The sequence below is a fragment of the Apteryx mantelli genome, chromosome Z (genome assembly GCF_036417845.1).
Source record: "Apteryx mantelli isolate bAptMan1 chromosome Z, bAptMan1.hap1, whole genome shotgun sequence".
NCBI classification, from domain to species: domain Eukaryota; kingdom Metazoa; phylum Chordata; class Aves; order Apterygiformes; family Apterygidae; genus Apteryx; species Apteryx mantelli.
Genome location: NC_090020.1, coordinates 54,412,397 through 54,434,399, shown reverse-complemented (window position 1 = coordinate 54,434,399; position 22,003 = coordinate 54,412,397). Strand labels below are relative to the sequence as shown.

Sequence of the window (22,003 nt, the reverse complement as noted above, 5' to 3'; positions counted from 1 at the left end):
ATCACACCTCTTGTGAAACCAAATAATGCAGACACCCTTTGCCAGCAACATCTGCATCTCCTTGCTTTCCAGGGATCAGCCAGTGCACTAGGAGTGTTTAAATATATACTGCAAGCTCCTCAGGACAGGAAGTTTCTACCCATTTACAAAGTTCAGTCCATTCTCTTCCACTCAGGCTCCTGTCATGTGCCAAGACATATACTCTATAATATTTTGCAATACATATATAAACCCAAATTAATCCATGGTGTTTTGAAAGAGCGCTGGGACAGTGTTTTTTTTTTGTTGTTGTTGTTTCTTTTTCTCCTAAAGCTGCGTTAAATAACTTGAGCGCTCTAGGAGGAGGCGCAGCTGGAAGGGCTGGGGGAGAGCAGGCCTCGCACAGCTGCCGGGCCGCCTGGGAAGGGGCCGAACGCCCCCTTTCTTTGCCGTTCAGTCTTCCCGCTTGCCAGGGCTTTTTTAATTTAGTATTGATCTAAATTAAGCAAGGCAACTTTGGCTGTGTAAAATGGCATAAATAGAAGAAGGATCGGTGAGATTCAGAGATTGCACAGCAGCTAATCTAAACCCTGTATTTTTCCAAATTATCTCACAAGCAAACCAAACCAAACCACACCAACGCTCTGGCACAAGGCTTTGTGTTATTTCTGTTAAAGCACGTACGTACAAACTATGCTTACACTGCAAAATTCTTAATTATTTAACAGGACATGCAAAATATTTCTGTTCGTCATAACTGCACATGTAAATATATATATTTTTAATGAATTTAAACCTGAATAATCCCCGAGATTTTAAGTAAGGGTGTTTCCCTGCCCCACCGCGCTGCCCAGGCGCAGCTCGGCCGCCGCCGGCTGGAACGGGCCCGGGGGGGGGCGGGGCGGGCTCGCCCTCGCCGCCCCCCCGCCCGCACCTGTCAGCGCCGCGGCACCTGTCGCGTCGCCCCGGCGGCGGCGGCGGCAGCCAATGGCTGCGGCGGGGCCGCAGCATGGCCATACATGGCCGTGCCGCCTGTGCCGCCGCCTGTGCCGCCATGATCCGCCCCCGCCCGGCAGGGCCTGCGCGGCACCGCGGCGGCGCCCGCGGGCGTTGCGCACCTGCGTGTGTCCCCCCCCCCCCCGCCCGGCCCGACTCAGGAGCTGCTCTTGTCCCGATCTAGACCCACACGGGGCGGGGGGGGCTTTTCTTACCCCCCGCCCTCCAACCCGAACAGGAGCGGCCTCCCTTTACCACGGCACAGCGCGGGACCGGCTTCGCACCGCCAGCGACTGGGGGTAGCAGGGAGAAAAGCAGTTACGTGCTTTTTCCACGCAGTACCGGTATTTCCGAAATCATGAATTCGTGTTAAGATCTAGTAACGTAAACGCAATATTGACCTCTTTGCAACTACAGTTTTTGTTGAACTATTACCAATCTGATAAAACCAAATTTATAGGTATGTTAAGATTTAAAAGAAAAATTTCATTTGAAATATTAGTCAAAAATAGCTATTAAATACATTTTCTCACCCATTAAAATGAATTTTGCATGCGGCTGTTTTTTAAACCCGGAAGTACTTTGGAAAAAATGCAAGTCAGGTTCTACTCTGTTGTGCTAAAATCCTTGATGACTTTCCACAGACTGGTTGTCAGTGCCTCGTGCACAAAACTGGCAGATTATTTGCTTAGAGCAGAGGTGTTTCCAGATATTTGTGTTTTAAAGAGGGAATATTTATCACTGCAAGTAAAATGACTGCGTGTGATTCAAGTGCCTAATCCTTGAGCATTGCCAGGAAGGTAACTGAGGGTCCAAAGGCCTGTTTCAGGCCCTCTTTTCAAGCAACAGAATACAGAAGACATGACTAGGGGAAGAAGCTGAAGCCCGTTTTCCTGTTCCTGCCAGGGCTCTTCATGCACCCCGGCCTGCCCATAAACACCCTGCGCTGCAGTGCGGCGACTGCCTACAGAGCAAAAGCTGACGCTGCAGCGTGGTGACAAATACTTAGCCTTCAGTTCCCTTTCTTCAAGTGTGCACTTATGGAAAGCAGATTTCCAGTTTCATGAGGCTCGGCATTTGTGGAGCAGCTCCATGCAGGAGATGCTTCCGTGCTCTGGCTACTCCACTCACCGGCAGCGCTGGCAGCCTGCAGGCAGACCCAGTCACCCAGAGAGGCAAAAATGCCTTAAAGTCAGCGTGCTCACACCACTGCTTTGCCCCTTGGCCAGAGCACAATATCAGCCCATTATTTCATTTACTGCTTTTTCAAGAAACTTAAAATAGAGGAAATATTTAAAAGGCCAGATTTACAGTAAACTGTATCAACTGACTTGGTTTTCACTAGCAGTGTAAGGAAAACTGATTAGCTGTATTTAAAATGGAAGATGATATTGGTGAGACATAGTATATTTGATTTGTATTAGGTTTTGCTGCCAGACACAGAAAATATAGGGATGAAAAAATAAACTTTACAGTAGTTTAGCAGAATCATCTCAGCTTCTTTAGGGAATATGAGGCTATTTAAAAATAAACACTGTGATCACCAACAGGTTATTTCCCTCCCTCTTTTTATGTTTGTCTAACTATAATCTCTCCCTGCTGACCCCAGCCCTTCTAGATGGAGCCTTGCCCTCAACATTTTCATTTGTGTCTAATTTAGTCAGACATATACACAGATACAAGGCTGAAGTCAGATCTCACTTACGCTAGTGTAAATCTGTAGCTGGGTCTGGAACAGCTGTAAAGACACCAGTTGAGTTATTCTGGATGTACAGTGGTGTTACCCAGTCTGTTACATCAGTGTTACTGTCTCTTCAAAATATAAATGACTGCAGAAAGAATTAACTATTTCAAAGGCAGCTGGTGTTTTTCCATGATATAAATGGGAACCTTTAATACTAAATGCCATATTCAAAATATTTGAAAAATGTGACATACAGGGTAACATATTTTACAGATATTTTTTATCACAAAAAGTTATTACAAAAAGAATGCCAGCTGATAGGAATTATATTTGGCATATATTTTGAACTTTATCTATGTTCTAAAAGATCCCAGAAGAGATTCTGAAATTGTATGTTTAAAACAACTGCTTCATACATCATTAAAATGCAACTGTCCGAGGGTGAATATATAGTCAACTTCTGTCAGCCACATTAGCCAATGAAGTTTTTAGGAACAGAAGTGATACATATTTAGACAAATTAAATTGTAAGATAGGATGCAAGTTACTTGGAGTGGAATTTTTCCTAGACTATGGGGCAAACACCCTCATCCTTAACCATAGGCCCAGGGAATCTTTGATGACCACAACATTTTGCTTTTGCATTTCATTTGAAACAGAGCACCTTTAGCAGCGCTGAACTGGTGCAGTACTGACTCAGTAGAGCTAATGCCACCCACTGAGACAAGAACACCACTTCCTTCAGCACCTGGGTTTTCTTTGGAGGTCTCCCATAAAAATCTTGAATGTATCAATGTTATGAACAGACTTTTCTTTTGAAGAACTTGAACATTTATTTTACAGCTGATCGAATTACAGGCTATTGCAAAAAAACCTACCAATATGACAATAAGCAAATGTTACTGAATAGCTGTTCCTTTTAAAGGCAAAAGAACACTCCCTTTTATTTTTATAATAGTATAATTGTTTTATCCACTGGTAAAAATGCCCAAATCAATATATTTTTTAAAATGATGAATTATAATAAATGAGAGGTTAGATCCCTGAAACTGTAACCTCTTGTTCCTTTGCAGGATGGAGGCCTTAAATAGCAACAAAGCAATAACCATCAACTCACTGTTCTGCTGATACAGTCAAGTTTTGACCAAGGAGAAACACTAAGTTCAGAGTGAGCGTGCAATATTTGAAAGGAAGAATTGGCCCATGATTTTAACTGTGAAAACAGATGACTCAAACAATGTAGACTTTCATACTTGATTTAAGATGGTTTTGTTTTGTTTCTGTTAGTTCAACAATTTATGTAAGTTCTGTTATTTACCAGAAACATTTGTGCAAAGTGTATCCATCTTTAAGCAGCTGCTAAATCTCTAAACTATGATACACATTCATCTGCTTACTGAAGTGTGTCTTAGAAACAAGGAACCAGGTCTTGTTCTCCCACAGGAGAGGCAAGATTCAGATGGAAACTTTACAAGCTGAAACTTGTAGATCTCTCATCTAAATATTAACCAAAGAAGGAGCAAGAAAGTCAGAGGAACTGGATCAAACTTCTTAACTGCATGATTACTCTAGAAAACCAGTCCTTCAAGCACCTGTTCTTTTTCCTGAAGCATGGCTTCTTCAAAAGGCATGCTGCTCCTATCACTGTGCTCTTCCCTCAAGAGAAGCCTAGCCTTCTCCCCAAAGGAAGGAATTGGAAGTGACAGAATCAACAAAAACATGGTCAGATTTTGAAAAATCCTCCTGGAGAATTTAAGAAGCTTCACAGGCAAGGGAATTCTAAATTTTCATTACCCCTTCTCAGACTCAAAGAGGCCAGCCATCACCGATGTAAAAGTTAAGTGCCTTTACGCAGGATTATCCAAGGGCTAAGCTGCTAACATAGACCCCAAGAGGCTGCAGTTTAGCTTCCATTTCTGTTACTGACTTCCAGCAGGGACTGTGTTAATTCACTTTTCCGCAGTTGTCTGACTATCAAAAGTTGAATGATAGTATCTATCAATGTAATTGGGGTGCTGTAAGGAATCTGTAAAGAAAACCAATCAGTGTTTGTTTGCAAAAGACTGCAGTGTAACCATTAAGGACTCTAAATTTGCTAGAGACAGACAGACCCCAAATAAACCTGCAAGATACTAACTCTTATGCTCCAATTGTAGCTTTGTTGAGCAGAGGGTAAGTTAAATTAACACCACAGTGCTCAGTTTCAGTGCTCCATTTGGGAAAGAAGAAAACTTGAGAAACAGAGCAATTTCTAGTTATTATCACTGCTTATGAAAGCAGAAGTGGCAGAGGCAGATTCAAGATCTATTCTGATAAAATTGACCATAGCTGAGGATCTGAGGGCAGAGTTTACTGAGATACTAGGAAAATTATGGGTGAGAGGGTAAAATAGAAAAGAAAAAAAGTTATCCTCATTGAAAAACTTAACATCTTTTTCTGAAAACTTCAGCATCCTCTACAACCAGCTAAAACACTTTTAAATGTTTTGTGTGTGTGTGTGTGTGTCATTGTAAAGCTGGGTATCTTTTTTTGGACAAAATTACAGTTTTGTAAAGAAGAATTGGTATATTGGCCTGCCAGAGCCTTACTGTCCAAAATCTTCAAACCTTTAATCATAATGTAACCCCACACAGAATTCTGTGGGCTTATAAAGGATGTTTCTACTTGAGTCCCCTAATTTTGCAAAAGACCTGGGCAAATGGAGCAAGATTTCAGCCCATTTCATTTCTTCCATAGCTTGGTAGAGGTAGGAATGAAGTGCCCTGAAGATACTGTGAACGTTTGTGTGACCTGTACTAACTCACTTAGTAGAAGACCTAGCTGAGGGCTGCGACAGACAGGCTTTGGTGAGCCTCGCTGCTGCAGTTTACGCTCCCTTCCAGAGCTGTCTGCTCTGCCCTGCCACCCAAGGTTACTCAGCCCCCAGCAGAGTGACAGAGGTGGAGCAGCTGAGAGGTGGGTGGACATTCCCTTCCTCTGACTCCTGTGAAGGTAGTAACCTCCAACAGAGCAAAGGCAGCAAATAGCTGGGGGATACTAACATCTTAAACTATCCCAGCTGTTTCCTCAGAAAGCCTAAGTCAGTCTCATAGAGCTGTGTTACATATAAGGAAGGGAGCTTTTCTAACTGGGAATCTCAAACCCCAGCACAGCTAAGGATTGCATTTGTTTTAAAGAACTGACCTCCTTTGTGATTTATCATTTCACAGTATTTTGGGTCATAGACATGGGTAGCATTTTGGCGACTGCTTTCCCCAGAAAAAAAGGTAAATCTTTATCAGCTTTGGGCTAGCTGAGAAAAATGTTCAGAAGCCCATAACATTCTGACCTTTTTTCTAACATGCTCAACTTGTTTACAAGAAAGCACCGTAATGAATCCTTACTTAATAAACAGCTGACATCTACAGGTCCACAAGCACTACTCCCAATCATCTCAGCCCTCTGCACTGAACTTCACAGCAACTTGTCCCAAAATCTAGGGATACCTTAAATCGGAGTAAGCTACAGACTGAACTGGTAACGCACACCTGTGTCTTCAACCAGCCTGGAACAGCTTTGCTGAGATGGAACAATAATGATTTCCTATCAACATTACTGTGGCAAGAAAACCAAGCTAATTTACTTATTCCATTATCTTGGCTATTTTCTAAACCATTCCTGCTGCCATGGTACCTGAAGCTTTTTTCCTAACTTTTACAGAATATTTACAATACAATAAAACCTAGAGGACAGGTAAGGAGTATCAAATGGAATGAAACAGGGATACTACAGGAAATCTATTATTTATTTTACATTTGAATATGAAAATTCAATTTTAAAATCAATCAGAAGCTGACTGTGCCAAAGAAATCAGAGACTGTGACAAGATAATAGTTGAGCTCATCTGAAAACACATGCAGCCTTGCTTCTAACTGTAGAAAATTTAAAGTCAAAGACCTGGCAAGCAAATATAAAATCTTAACCGATTTCAATGGATCCATGCTTTAACCGAACATTTAAAGTAGCAAAAGAGACGAGCAAGGCCCCAAATAACCAAAATTTCAATGAAAATCAGTAATGCTACAAAACCCATTCCGTGAAGAGGCCAGTGGACATATAAGAAATTCTCTAGGTCAAAACAGCACAGTTTTGTTGGGTCTGGTCTGTGCAGACAGGTTCACAGTCCAGAGGTTTGCTTGGAGTTTCCTCAACAATGAGAAACTTCCCAGCAAACTATAGGACAGCTTGCTTACCTGATTTCCAAAGGTTAGCAGGATTCATTTCTGCCTGGGGTATACTGGGTCAGAAGACCCCTCAATTAAATAGCAGTAGCAGGAATGGATGAGTGCTTCTTTTATCCCTGCTGCTGAATTGGTTATGGAGATCAGTAGGAAGCACTCTGCAGAATATTTAGTCAGCTCTTTTGCTCCATCACTCTCAGTAAAGGAAGAGGTGGAATTAAGAACATTTCTCTCATAAAAAGACTGTACAGAAGGAGTAGGAGGATTTCTCAGACTCCTCAAGGGGAGGGGGATAAAAAGTTTAGTCTGTGGGAAAGACAAGAGACATTTCCATAACCCTCAGAGATCTAGTGTTTCACCCCAAGTCCAGAAGCATCTTAGTTCTGTTCAGGCTGCAGCATAAGAAGTCTGTGGGGCTTCAGTGTGGCCTCATGGGATTTATGGCATTACCATCAGGTGAGTTTACTTCTAGAAAACAAACTCCTTACTACTGATGCAGGTCAAGTCAGAATTGTCAAATTGTGTTATCTGCAGGGGTCCTAACAGTTCAAGGGTTGGGCTAATGAAGCCAATTAGGCAGAATCCCCTACACCTGCCAACATTTGAAAGCTATAAATGAAGACATTTAGGGACAAAGAAATAAGAGCACACCTGTTTATTCTTTTAAGCTGTATTTGGAATGGAAGCAGTTTTTTAAAAGATGGTAGGAAGATGGTCAACAGGGAGCGTCCCCTCTTAGCTACATTGCTTTGCTGCATACCTAAGAGCTTACACTAAAACTATAAAGTACAGTCCATACCCTGCTGCAATTCCCTTCTTGTAAGGAAGGATCTTGTGACAGAAAAGGACTATGGAATAGGTCTAGTAAAGGATTTAGGCACCTAGAAAGCTAGATTTGGCCATACTTCATATTTAGGCACCTGACCTCCAGAGCAGAATTCACACTGTATTAGGATCTGAGGCTTCCTGTACAGGGGACAGGAAGAGTTTGGTACTACAGAACAGGGTCCAGTAAATAGACTCTAAATAAATAGATAAATGAGATAACACTCTAGATAAAAAACAGAAAGAAATCTTTAAGAAAGGAATGAAACTGAGGTCTCTGCACCTTTGATAGCCCATAAACACCAGCAGTATTTTCTGACTATTCTGTGAAAAGCTTAATCCTATCTTTGTGCATTGCATTTAGCATACTCAGAAAACACTTGCCAGGGATATCTCATTCATGGAGGACTAGAGTTCCCAGATCTTTGGGGACTTAAACAGGGAAAAGGCTCTCCGTTTACAGCCAGACTGAGTTAGTCCTCAGTAAGCACAGAACTACAGGCACATAGGAATCTCCAAGATCAAATAGCTCGTGCATCCAGATTAGACTTTTGGTTAAATGACCTTAGTTGCCACATTTTAAAGCTTATGTTTAGTCACTTATGTAAAACACTTTCAGATAGAGGATGGAAAGTACTGAGTACAATTACGAGTTTTTATTTGGAAGTTAAACAATATATGTGGGATGAGAGAAAATTTACATCTAAGAAGGCAAACTTCTTTTCATATAGGCTACAAAAATACAGCTTAAATGCTAAAGCACATACTTAGAACTCCTGGTGACAAAAGTGCAAAGCTTCCATTTTATTGATATGTGTTCGAACATGCTAGAAGTATGTAATAACCAAGCCTTGGATTATAACAATGAAAGTATAAATTATGTGTTTTTATGTTTGGTCATGTTTTAGCCATGGTTCTATTGTAGTAAGCTAAATATACTTTAAATGCCATACACTCCATTAGGAACTGCTTTTTTGTCAAGATTTTGATCTCTTTTGAATCAATCTATAGCAGCTGTGTGTTGTTTAAAATACTCTTATTGACTCTTCTATAATTTGCTTTCTTTGAACAGCCTGCGTGCTGTAACATTTGATCAAAGAAATAAACATATACTTTAACAACCCAAAGTAAAGTGCATGCACATTTTTTATAACAGTGCACTATAAAATGTAATTATAGTTGTCTATAGATCACACAGGATGATATAAATAAATGGGTCTGAGATTTTTTTAATGCAAGCCTATCCAATATATCAAAGATTTTTCCCTTTAACACCAGTCTCTATCATGCAAAAGCATTAATGAACCATTTCAAATAAAGATGATGCAACTTCTTTTAATAGTATATTTAGTTATCCGTTAACTGGTAACCGTATATAAAAATACCCGTAGCAAAGTTAAGTACGGAAAGCAACACAACCTCAAGTTGTGGGTTTATAAAACATAACATAAAGAAAATGTTGATTTAAACCTCCTTTAGAGGCTGTTTTTTATTCAAAAAAACAATAGATATTTAAGCTTTAGCTACCACAGATGTTCATCAGTTCTGGACTATGAACATTAATTCACAACTGACCACTACACTTTGATTATTAAAAATATACAACAATAAAGCATATGTGTTTGAGGTTTTATAGCTGTGCAAATTTGGTAACTTACATAAATTTCATTTCTCTTTTATATAAATGAACATATAGAGGTTTCTCTGAATTCAGGACAAATGGAGTCGAATCAATATCAGCTACATAATACATAAAGGATGGATGCAAATTTTATAGTACACAAATAAATAATTAATTTATATCCGCTTACTGTAACAAGGAAAAAAAAGTCAGCATATTTTGAAGTTTAACAGAACTTTTGCCAGAACTAAAAAAATTGTGGGAAGGCATCTCAAGAACAGACAGCGTTGTCTGTGTGCAGTCCAGGGAAGGAAAGGTTGGAGGTATATTCCTTCATGCAATACAGAAGTGCAAGGTACTCTGGTCTGAGCATTTAAGATGTCAGCTCCCTAGCAGAAGGAGCGAAGTAGGCAAAAAGCCAGTATAGGCCTGACTTTTTGTTCCACCATCCTCTCTGGTGTTTCTCGATGAAGCACTGTCTGCACAGTGTCTTTGTTCCTCAGAAAGAGGGGTTAGAGTTATTGCCAACTCTTTGTGGCACGGAAGGGAAGGGGACATTTTTACTTCTCTCTGTAGATACATAAATGCTACTCATGGTATGAACTATTTAGATCCCAATTCTGCCACCCATACTGACACTGCTTCAGAAATAAAGCTATGATTCTGCCAATATTTGTGAGAGCATTCAACTTTCTTCTTGTCTCACTGTCTGCAACAGGACTTCTATGCAGGTTTGTAGGAATAAGATCTCTCATGGTATTGCTTACTACATAAAGATGGTAGACCCTGTAGAAATTGGGGCCTGTGCTAGGAATCCTAACCAGAGAATTTTGAAGTCAGTCAGAAGGCTCTCGTTGCCCACTCTGGGCTTTAAATCAGGGCTCTAATTAAACATGAAGGATTGACTTTACATATCAGAGCTTTTTAGCATTTTAATAGCGCAGGACTCTTTTACCTAATAAAACTATGAGCAGTGGCTGAGGGCCCACATCTGGAAAAACTTATACACTAAAAAAACTTTACTCGTGTAAGTGTATGAACTGTGCATCACTTGCTGATTTTACAAGAAACTCAGTGCAGTACAATCTTCAACACTGGTTTGACTGAGAGCAGTTGACAGCTTATGGGATCCCAGGATAAAAAAAAGTCCTCAGGGAAAGGAGGGCAAGTTCAGTAGTTTGCATTAAAGATAGCTGTGAGGTAGGAGAAGATACTGTATTTCTACACTTCTGATTAATACTGCTGTGCAAGAATTCAGGTGAATAATCACATTTTGTATTTACCTTACAAAACAGGGATGTCTTAGTGATGAAAATGAAAAATGGGTTTGCTCACAAAAGCCTTTGTCTCTGGAACATAGCTATAAGTAGCTCACTATCTAGGTTGAAAATGGTAAGGCAGGGTAGTGTGTCCTATTTTTCCATGCTTGCAGTGAAGATACAATATGGGAATTCAGCCTTGGTAATTACTAATACACCACACAGACACAATTACACCCTGTGTACTGCATAAAGGAATCACTTGTGGTCTGCCTCCATTACAAAGAGCAGTAGGGGGCCAACATGCAAGAAGACAAAATGCTTTACAAGGAGGAAGGAGACCAGAAGAGTCGATGTATCCAAATACAAGGACCTTGATTCTTTTTGGAGTGATTTAAGTCCCCTTCCATCAATTATCGTCCTTTGTCTCCAGAGCCTTATCACAAGCAGCATTACAGGAACTGAACAAAACAATACTCAGGCCCAAATAACCCTGTGAACTGTGCTGACATTTCCACACCCTGTTGCTGTGTTTGACCGGGTTATTCAGATTTTTAAAAAACAAAAATCTCCACACAGAACAACAACAAACATTTCTGTTTTAAATAACAAGCTCAACCCTTCCTGGTGTCTTTTCTCCCTTCTAGGATTACTGATAGCTCACACTACAATACCACAATGATGATGTGATATAAAAACCTTAGTAGCACACAAGATTGACATGACAGCTTTCCAAATGAAAAGACTGTGCTTTGCAGAGTTCTCAGCAGTTCAGGGTTTTTTAAGTTAATTAGATCCTTCCCCTTCCCATTCCCCCAACCTCTTGCCCAGATGTGAGTTTTGGATAAATGAAGAATTACAAGTAAGAAACCTGACTCATATACGCATTTCAAGAAGTGCTCTGCAGCTAAATAGTTCGATTTCTCAGTGAAATAAATCAGCTGTCTACTCATTCACTTTTACTACTCAGAGTAATAATTTTTTCTTAGTGACACATGAAGTTTTGAGGGTACAGTCATAAGTGTGTAATCAATGAAAAGCATCTATTTTTTCATTCATTCACACCAGATATGTAACATTTCATGGTATTTCTTAACAGGACATTGCAGTCATTGCTCATCTGAAAATAAATTTAAAACATGTGGAAAGTTAAAAAAAAAGGACCTCAGGAAAGTCAGCTATTTTTGACAGTAAGTCAGCTTCTGTGAAACAAAGCCTTGTCTTTCAGAAACTGTTTACGATCTATGAGGAAAAAAAAAATATCCTTGGGCTAAAATGTTTATTGGCACCTAGGAGTCTGAAGAGAGCAAGTCAGGCTTGTGGTTTTTTGAGGGCACTTTATCATCGCCTGCATTCTCAAAGGGATCTGTGAATGAATAGAGCTGGATTACTCAGCCTTCTATTCCACGCCTATTCCTCTCCATTTTCCTTGGCAAGACTGAGAGCCAAGCTATTTTTAGTTAGGCAGTTTTCTATTTTTAGACAAATATCAGTTAAGAGACATTTGTTAGGAAAAATTTTAAAAAAGAAAAACACAAAAGGGGGAGGGGATGAGGCTTCCCATCTCATATTATGAAGCAAGCCCTTCAACCTGTATCTCCAGGCGTTTCAGCTGCTTCCAATCTTGGAAAAATATAGAAAATTCAGAGTTCAGAGATTTAAAAATAAACCTACCCTCTGGCAAACAGACCAAAATACAACAAGCTGTTACTATGTGAAACAGTGACTACAAAAACAAAGAACATTCTCCAATGACTAGATTGGGATAAAACTTTGGAGCTATTAAGTTATAAGAATGTTACACAGACATGTAAGATTTTTCCAGCTTCTCAGCCAGCTATATCATGTTTTGGAGAAAAAAACAGTCATCTGTAAAATAGAGCTAGCTCTAAGAAATACAGATTTAAGCCCCCAGTTTGACAAAGAAAGGAATCATGAATAGAGTTTGAACACTTTTATGTTATGTGCATGTTTTTTACCTTTGTTCTCATAGCATTTTTACAGCAATAAGGCCAAAAAATTTCCTAAGGTATTAAAATATTTTTAACTGATTAGTTAGAACAGAAGAATAAAAGAAAAAAAAAGTGGAGCCCTGATGAATAGTAAGGACTGATCCTCAGTCAGTCTAAATCAGGAAGTCTAGAGTTTCCTCAAAATATACTCCAAAGCAGCTTTGTTCTACTAAGTGCTTCAGACCAACTGAATTTGCATCCATTCTACTTTTCTCTGTCCCTATGCTCTTTTTCCAGATCATGGAAAAATAATCTAACAAGTGAGCTACTTCATTTTCATTTGAGATACCTCAGGATTACAAAATATGTTTCATGACAGCCAAATCCTTACTGAGAATAAATCATAGTAAAAAAATGACCATTTTTTGAGAGAAAACAAAAGAAAACAACTCATTATACGACTTTCCCTTAGCTGTTATTTTTCACATACTGGATCAATTTGAAATATATTCAAAATAAAAATATAGTGTCAAAACCTGACCCTCTATTTTTCTTCTTATAGCCTGTAAAGCATCAAAAGGCTATTAGGTGCATAGCAACAGGATGCTGTGGAGTTATCAAGGAGAGCTTAAACAATTGCCTGGAGATGGAAAGATATGGAGTCAAAATCTCATATGGATAAGTGGGAGGAAGGGAATAAATTGTTATCTACTGGATGTAGTAAAGGGACTGATTTGGTCAGTCCCATTGACTAGGACAGCAGTCCCACTGAGGGACTACTTTGGGCAGAACAGAATTGTCTTGCACAGTTTTCCAGATTTGAAGTTTTTCCTGAGGTCTTGTAATACCTATTATTTACTTAAAGCCCAAATTTCTGGAATAATAAAATTACATAAGACTATTAGCTTTTTTTTAAAAGATGTATTTCTAAAGTATTTGCTTGCAAAAATGAAATTAAAATTGATAAAATGGAAAATTTAAAAATGTTTCTGAAAATTGGATTTCTCCCCCCTCCCAAGAAGATCTTTTTCTACTAACCATGGTTAGGAAAAATATAGAAAAAGCTCACATGAGGACATTAGGTTACAAACACATCTTCCAAAGGTTGAAAACCCAGAAGGCAAACAAAGAAAGACCAAAGGAATATTACAAAAATGCTCAAGATCTTGAAGCCAGTCCCATGATTTTGTCATACATGAGGTTAGCAATAATGGTTTGGCTCATATTTACTAAAAGTGAAACAAGAAGCCAACATTTAAAAAGCCTAAATCATCATTAAAACAAAATTCTTTGGCCAGTTGACCCTGGCCGGTCATCTCCTGGCCTGTGGAAAGTGATAACAGTAGCTGTTTTTTTAACCAGCTGGTCTTCAACCAATTTACAAAGGAAATCAATATTGCTATCCCCATTTTACAGACAGGGAAACTGAAGCATTAGGAGGAGATGCGACTTGTCCAAGGTCACACAACAGTATTTGGCAAAGCTATTAATAAAATCCGAGTCTCATGAGTCCTTGTCCAGGGCACTATCCAATAGACTGTACTGTCTTTAGATCACTCTGAATAACCTTTCTTACATACAGGCTTACTTTCTATAATGTCCCAGATCTTCAGCCCATGGTAGCTGAAATAATTCTGCTGATTTCAACAGCTGAAGAGCTGGCTTGATATGTATTTCACAGCTTGTTTATATGCAGTATTATGTTATGATGACAAGAGAAGAAAATACATTAAACAAACTACAACAGTTGCCTTACTTTTTCTAAAAGGAGTGCATTTAGATAGTTATAGGGGCTTATTTACTACAAATACACAGATAAGAGTCTTAATTGATATGAAGAGGCTTTCAGAATCTAATTAACCTCCCAGCTAGTCATTAGCTCTGTGACCTTTAGAAATAATTGACAGAAGGAATTTTTTTCCCCTTGATCTCATTCAGAACTTCCCCGCCAAGTGTCTAATCCTACAAGTGCTACAGGACCCGCAGCACACCTGTAAGAATTGATGGGATAACACGCCGCAAGGCCATCAGTGAAACAGGATTGCGGCAGTCCTCTCAGGCACAACATACTGCCCATGTAGCATGTCACATGAATGCAGCCCTTGTCACCCAAATGCTGTCCTCATCATCTCCAGCCTTCTGATGCACTAAAGCTGCACTGGGTTTTAATTCTCAAGTCCCTCCATTATCCAAAAATTTAGTAGTATTTCATGCCTATTAACTTTCTGTTGCTGGTTGTACTAAAAGCCTATTAGATTTTCAATTCAAGCTAGTTCTTCTACAAAGCAGTGGGAATATTCATTGTTGTTTATCATTTGTTGCATATCTTCATCATATACCTTTTTTGAACAAAGTGCTTGGCAGTCAATAACAACAACAACAACAACAAAACCAGCAAAATTACAAATGTCACCATCCCACATGACTTGGTATTATTTTGTTCCCCACCATCTTAATCTTGAAGCATGCAAAGATGGCTGTGTGTGCTGTAAAACACAGAAGATGTGAAATACCCAGGAAGAATTTCCTATTTCCACAAACTCAGTTCTTTCTCTTGGTGGAAAATGCTGCTACAATTGGCACTCGTCTCTCCAGCTATGTTCAGTTTAGTCTCCCTCACCAACTACAGGAGTCCACCAGGGAAGGGGAAACACTCTGCAGTAGGTAAATTCATCAGCAGTTACTAGAGCTACAGATGTATAGTCTTTTGGAAAGCAAATTTAAAAGACAATGCTAAATGCTGATTATCTTTAAAAAATAACCTATAATTTGTAATTATTTAAAACTGTGACTTATGTTTGCAAATTAGAACTATTATTTTTCCCCCATGTCCAACTAGCAACACCATCACAACAACCCTAGGATAATTAAAGTCTCCTGAAACAGCTCATGCTAATTCTTGGTGAAGTCTTCAGTATCACTAAGGGCAGGAGATCACGCAAAGTGAGTTTCTCCAAAAGGAGAGGGCAAACAGGATGGGAGGCATCCACTGTAATGGAAACCAATGGTCCCTACGAGACAGACTAAAGGAGCAGCTGGAGAGACAACAATATTTTGACACTCTTTGGGACAGAAGGATGGAAAAAAAGAAGTACATACTGCCGTGCAAGTGGCAAGAGATTAAGAGGCATGAGGCTGAAGATGTGAAGATGAAAAGACTGGTCAAAACTGGTCAAAAGATCGTCCTCAGTAAGAGTAGGTTAAATATTACTTGGTGGACAAGGACTGAAAATGGACTGACCAAGACTGAAAATGATCCTGATGTGCATCACATGGAGAATCATGTTATAGTATCATCATAACATCTTATTTGGTACCTGTTCTTAGCGTGCCATGTCTGAAGTAGGGCTGTAAATACTTCAAGATAGGACCTGCGTTCGTCTATCATGTGTTAGAATACAGCAAAATCCAGTTAGTTTTGAGAAGGCGAGTGGAGAGGTGGGCGAAAGGGCATACTATGCTTGACAAATATTCAGGTTCACAAAATAGAGTAAGACAATGTATACTTAAGAAACCAATGAGTGTGAGCTTTTGTTGAAGCAGTGTACTGTAGTAGCTGACATCTTTATGTAAAAGAGTATGTGAGGGAGCTTGAATGCTTTCTAGGTGTAAAAATGGTTTAGAAAAAGAAAGAAAAGAGTAGTTGAAGTGAAATGCCAGGAAAAGATAGAGTCAAAGGCAGATAGCAAGAGAGACCTTTCAGAAAAGGCAAAGACGTGGGGGACATGGAGGAGTTCTTGTAAGATAAAAGACAGCTGCAAAGATCATAGAGGTGTGTGTGTATGCATGCAAAGTAGCAGTTTTAAGGAGTGAACTAAAGTTTGGAGAAGATCTGCGGAGTGATCACCCTTGAAACATAGATTTATATGCATAAAGAAGCTCAGTTAGGAAAGAGAAAAGTGGAGGAAGTTTGCATTGTTCCTCTTTTTTCTCTGCAAGTGATTAGTGGTTTGGCAGAGAGGAACTTGAGGAGGTGGATGTGTGTGTGCCAGAAAACGGAAGAGATGGTTGATGGGATGAATTTGAAAGGGCTGACCTAATAGGAGAACTTGAGTTAAATGTAGTGACCACTGAATGAGCAGAGGAATAAAAGCCACTTGGAGAAATGGGGAGAATAAGAGCAGCAGGGTCAAACAAACTGATGGATTGGAGACCTAAAAAGAGCTGAAAGATGAAGTGGTTAGTGAGTTGTGGGGGAATGATTTATGTGCATGAGCAAGGATCAGAGTGTCAGACTAAGTGTCTAAGAAACAAAATCAAAAACAGGGCTTAGTAAAAACTTGTGAGAGATCTGCTAAAGCTGAGAAAGTAGCTGATGCTGTGACATGAAAGAAGTGACAGGGACGAAGGGACAGTGAGAGAGAAAACAAGCAGGAAATTTCACCTTAAATTGGCAAAAACTTAATGGCTTAGCTTAAGAACCACAGTAATTTCTGCAATATGGCTAGGATTATATTTGCAGCCAAGTTGCAAAACAGTTCCCTGTATTCCTAGTCTAAAAAATGCCCCCTACCATCAAAGGGCAAAGTCCTTTCTGAGCTCCTTAGTGGTAGGCTTACAGTGCTTTGGCACTATTGGCTGAGCTGAATCTACTAGGTCTCATATACTTACTCAGAGTATATACCATTTGAATAATAGGAGTTCTGCCCGGCTAAATAAATGAGGACAAAGTCATTAGACCAGATAATTTAGAGCAGCCATGGATGATAAGCAGCTGATTATCATGAAATATGAACCTTTGTCAATGGTGAAATATGGACAATCTCTTCCCATTGTTCCTCAGAAGGTAATAAGTATTGTATTTAGGATAAGAGTGAAAAAGGGCAAATGAGATAAATTGTTACAAATTCTGGATGACACCAAGCCCTGTGCAGTTGGGTATCTGAACAACGTCAATTTTCCTAGGTGTGGTGATACACTGGAAATAAGAAACAGGAAAAACGTATAAAAAAGTATCATCCAGCCCCCAAACTGGCATTTCTGAATGGGAGTCCAATTCTTCCTGAGGAGAAAGAGCATCTATAAACTATTTTTCACTAAAGATGAAAAGGTAACATCGGATCAGATATTAAGACAAGGAAAGCAAGTAAATATAAGTAGGACTATTTTTTCTTCATTATCACTATATTACAGTACATTTTAAGATCCATTACCTTTTTTTATCAAATTAATTAAAATTTCAAAGTTTTCTGTGCATTTTAATTTTCCCGTATAATCGGAATAAACCATCTTATCATGTTTTGAAATCTGTAATGTTAAAGTTAGTTCCCAGAGATGCCTTGATAAAATCTTTATTAAAATCTTACTATTAAACCTTAATTTAAAAAAATCGTTATTAAAATCTTTACTACACAAAGTAGTAAAGTGATCCCTGTTCTAAGAACGGTTCAAATTCACAAGGTCTGATTTGCTTCTCACTTACAGTGGTGTAACTGTGAAATTTCACTGAAATAAGTCATGTTAGATCCACTTCTGTTTTCCAGAAATGAGGGGAGAATCTGGCCTCATTATTTTAAATAACTACAAAGAAACATAAGGCACTTCTGTAAGTCAATCATAAAATGCTGGCATTTACTCTTGTTCCCCTTTTCCTCATTGTTATAAGAAAATTCTTGCCTAGCCCTATGCAACTGCGCTGACAATGTTAAGTGGGAGACGTATAAGATAAACTTTTTCTGTGAAAGCAGATAGTAAATGGAGGTATTGACAAACTTCTAAAGACAGAATAGAACTACAGTTGTAAAAACACTATTTCTGTACCAAAAGCTAAGTACAAAATGCTATAGGAGTTTCTAATGAGAGAAAATCTATTCCCATTTTGAAGTAAAGAATTAGAAATCTTCTAGTGGCAGAATTTTAAATAACAGCTGCTCAGAATGTATTGTTTTCCATATTTATATATGGAAATGTACCCCCCCATACATTGGGAAATTAGCATAAACGTGAAATTAATTTTTTTTCCTCAATGTCCACGGGTACAGCAAGTACACCTTACACAGATTCTGCTATTCCTTAAAATAAGTTACTATATCCCAGCAACCAGCATGTGCTTTTTAACTGAAGTGAAGTTGAAGGAAAGACTGTGGGGTGAGTGGTTTGGTGGGTAAGGACATAAAGGCTTCAGTTTTAGGAACACAGTCAGCTCGAAACCAAAGTCTCAGAATGAGCCTTTGTTTGCAGAACTAATACATATCATACAACCTCTACAAAGATTTCAGTGAGACTTAAAATAATTGTCACTTTTGCTGAGAATGAACAAACTTGAGTGTTGAATACAACTTTCTTCTCCTTCAAGAATGTTCATTGCTTTTTAGTTACCAGTGCACGTTTGTAAGTGTATTTACTGGGTAATACCTGTAATATGTTCAGCTGGTAGATAATTTTTATGATCCGAAGAACTCAGATATGCCAAATTACATGTCAAGTGATTCCATTGTGAATGAGACAACTGGAAAAGACAATTTCAATGATAACTACTACATTGAATAAAATTACTACATATGTAAAGAAAGTCATAAGATATTTGTTTAGACCATTAAACCAAAAGAGCTCAAAGAATAACACTAACTGAACTCAAAGAGTTTTAAATTTCTCTTAATATTAGCTACTCCATTTAAATCACTACAGTAATCAGTATCAAAATAGCTTTGCTCAAATTGCAGTCATACAGGTATTAAAATTCATTTCAAGACATTTTTCCCTTGAAAAACAGCATAATGCTTATTAGATGTATAACATTGTGTGTCTTCTTCTCTTTCAGATAATAAGTTGTGGCCTGAAGATTCATTTCTTCAGAAATGCTAAAGATAATTAATCCCAGTAAATAAATCTAAAATGTCTTATTAATAAAATTAACAAGTTTAACCAGAACTACAATAAAATTCATGTAATCTTTAGGTCTGAGTATCAGTGGATTAATTCAGAAGGAATTAAATACATATTAGAGATCTAAACTTTTGATTTTCTCTGAATAGAGATTGTTCAAAGAAGTTATACCGTATTCTAATGACTGATAACTCAGTTCTACAACAATCAAAAAAGTAAATAAATAGTTAATATTATGCAGAATGTGAACAGAAATTGGATTCTAAATTGAAGGCTAAGACTTTTATATGGCTGACAGTTGTATTTCAAAATTTCATAAGGCTACCTAAAAAAGTTTTCTTTCTATGATTCTGAACAGAAGTCTGTGAGCACAGCTATGTCTTTTTCTTCTGCTGAAATATAGCTATTGAACAGTTATTTAATTGAAAATGATCTGATTTAATAATACTGTCTGATCTTCGGCTGCTGTTGATTGCTCTGGAAGAACAAGATGAAAAACTTGTAAGTACGAACAGTGACAGTAGTGAAAGTGAAAAAAATGGACTCCTTACAAGGAAAATATGTGTAATGTAGTCAGTTTAACTGATCAACTTAAATATTTAAATGTGTGGCAGATTTATATCCTGTACCTAAAAATACATCCAAACTACACTAAGAGCCAAGCCATCTTGCAGATCACATACTTTTGTGGGCTTTCTTCCCCTATTGTACTAGTCACTGTTATGTTAATTATCAAGTAAAGGCATGATAATTACATGTCTTTTTTGCTAATATGGTACTCTTGTTCAAAACCTACACCCTGCACAAGTACTTCTTTGATCCTGAAACGGTACTGGCTTTAGTGTGGCTTAAGTATTTTGCCTTACAGGCAGAATACTGAAAACCATAGCACCAAAACAATCAAATGACTTAATTCAGAGATGACAATACATATGGAAAAAACATAAAAAATTGAACTTTGTTTGGCCTTTTCTGCTGTTTGTTAGATTACTCCATTTAAATAATATTCATTTCAGTTACCTACTTTTATTTAGCTGCCTAGAGAGGAGTGAAAAGAAAAGTGATGCCAACTGAATTTTGAGCGCACCCACAAAATTACACATTTGCATGCAAAATTGCCTGTCAGCCTGATCTAACTAGGCCGCTATTCCTGCAGGAAAAGGATTTTGCAGGTGCAGAGAGTGCTCTTTCTGAAAATCTAAAAGTTACAACAAAATAGACATTTAAAATTTTATGTTTTCATTCAAGTTGTTTGAAAAAACAGAGTCCTCATGATCGTAAGTCTTCATTCATTGTGAAGCATGTTATAAATCCCTAACTGGTGGCCTAATTACCCATTCCCACAAGAAAGCTTGCAGGAAAGAGTAAAGATATCACAGGAAGCTTTTCCTGCTAAGAATATTCTGGCTTTGTGCCACGAAAGGAGGGCAGGGGATTGTTTAGGGGATAGAATTTGTGTTCTGCAGAACAGGACATGGGTTGACCAGAGGTAACAGGGTTAAATCCCTAGGGTGACAGTAAAGGCTTGCTGTCTGTAAAGAGGATTTGAAGTGAGAGAGAAAAAGAGATGATGGAGAGGAGGAAGAAATTGCATATTTTTGTCTTAGTCCTAACTCACAGAAATGTTTGTACTTCTGTCAGAACCTCACCCTCTCCTCATGGTGGAGGATATCTGCTGGGAGATTGTAAAGGAAGCAAAACAGTATCATCCTATACGTTGAAACAGTATCATCCTATATGTTGAGATGAGGATGGACAGAAAAGCGATATATGTCCCTGGGTTACAATCTTTGTTGATCTATTGTGCTGTGACTGTGACATCTGGTAACAAGCATAACAATATCTATCAAATAGTATATTTTCTCCATCAGAAATATTTTACATGTAGCTTATAAACTTACTTTCTTCCATTGCTGGACTCAAATACATGATTAGCCCAGGTGAAGATTCCAAAAGCACCAGTCTCATTTTCAGCAATATCCAGATTATTTAAAAATCTGAAACTAACACTTTTTAAAAGATCTTAAGTAATTTAAGTGTATAGGCCAAGGCATTCAGTAGCATTTATGACTGAATTTTCATTGATTTCCATATCTTTAAGACAGGACCTCATTCTGCCAATGCTTTTTTATATGTTATCATTAGATACCTAATCACTTAGATGCTTTGAAAATGGGACTTACTTGCATAAGTCACGTAAGCTTTTTTTAAAATTTTACTCTGCGTGTTTTGCTATTGCAGCAAAAACCTTTAAAAGCTTCATTTATTTTGCATGGCTTGAGTCTTATTGTGATTGCATATTAAACTGACTTTTCTGTAAATATTAGAAGCTGACAATAAAAAAAATTAAATTTTAATTAATAATTTTCAGTAATTGCAAATACAACTTGCCCTATTTAACAGTGTATATTAATTTTTTTATAATTATAAGGTATTTCTAACATTCTGATAATAGTGTTTTGATACTGTTATTATACTTCTAGTAACAGCATTTTGTATGAGAGTTAAAGCATTTGTTAGATTGTGTAGCTTGTAAGTAAATTTTTCTTGCATTCTGTTAAACTGCCTATCTCTGTAAATAAACAAAAAACTTAAAAAAATTTTCAATCAAATGCCTTAGAGTAGTGATTCTAAATCTTTTT

The 22,003-nt window shown here is 38.1% G+C and overlaps 1 protein-coding gene across 5 annotated transcripts in view; it reads right to left on the bottom strand.

Annotated features, from left to right (window-relative positions):
• Positions 1-22,003, bottom strand: part of MEF2C (myocyte enhancer factor 2C) — a 122,735-nt gene that overhangs the window by 40,119 nt on the left and 60,613 nt on the right. The window lies entirely within an intron of this gene.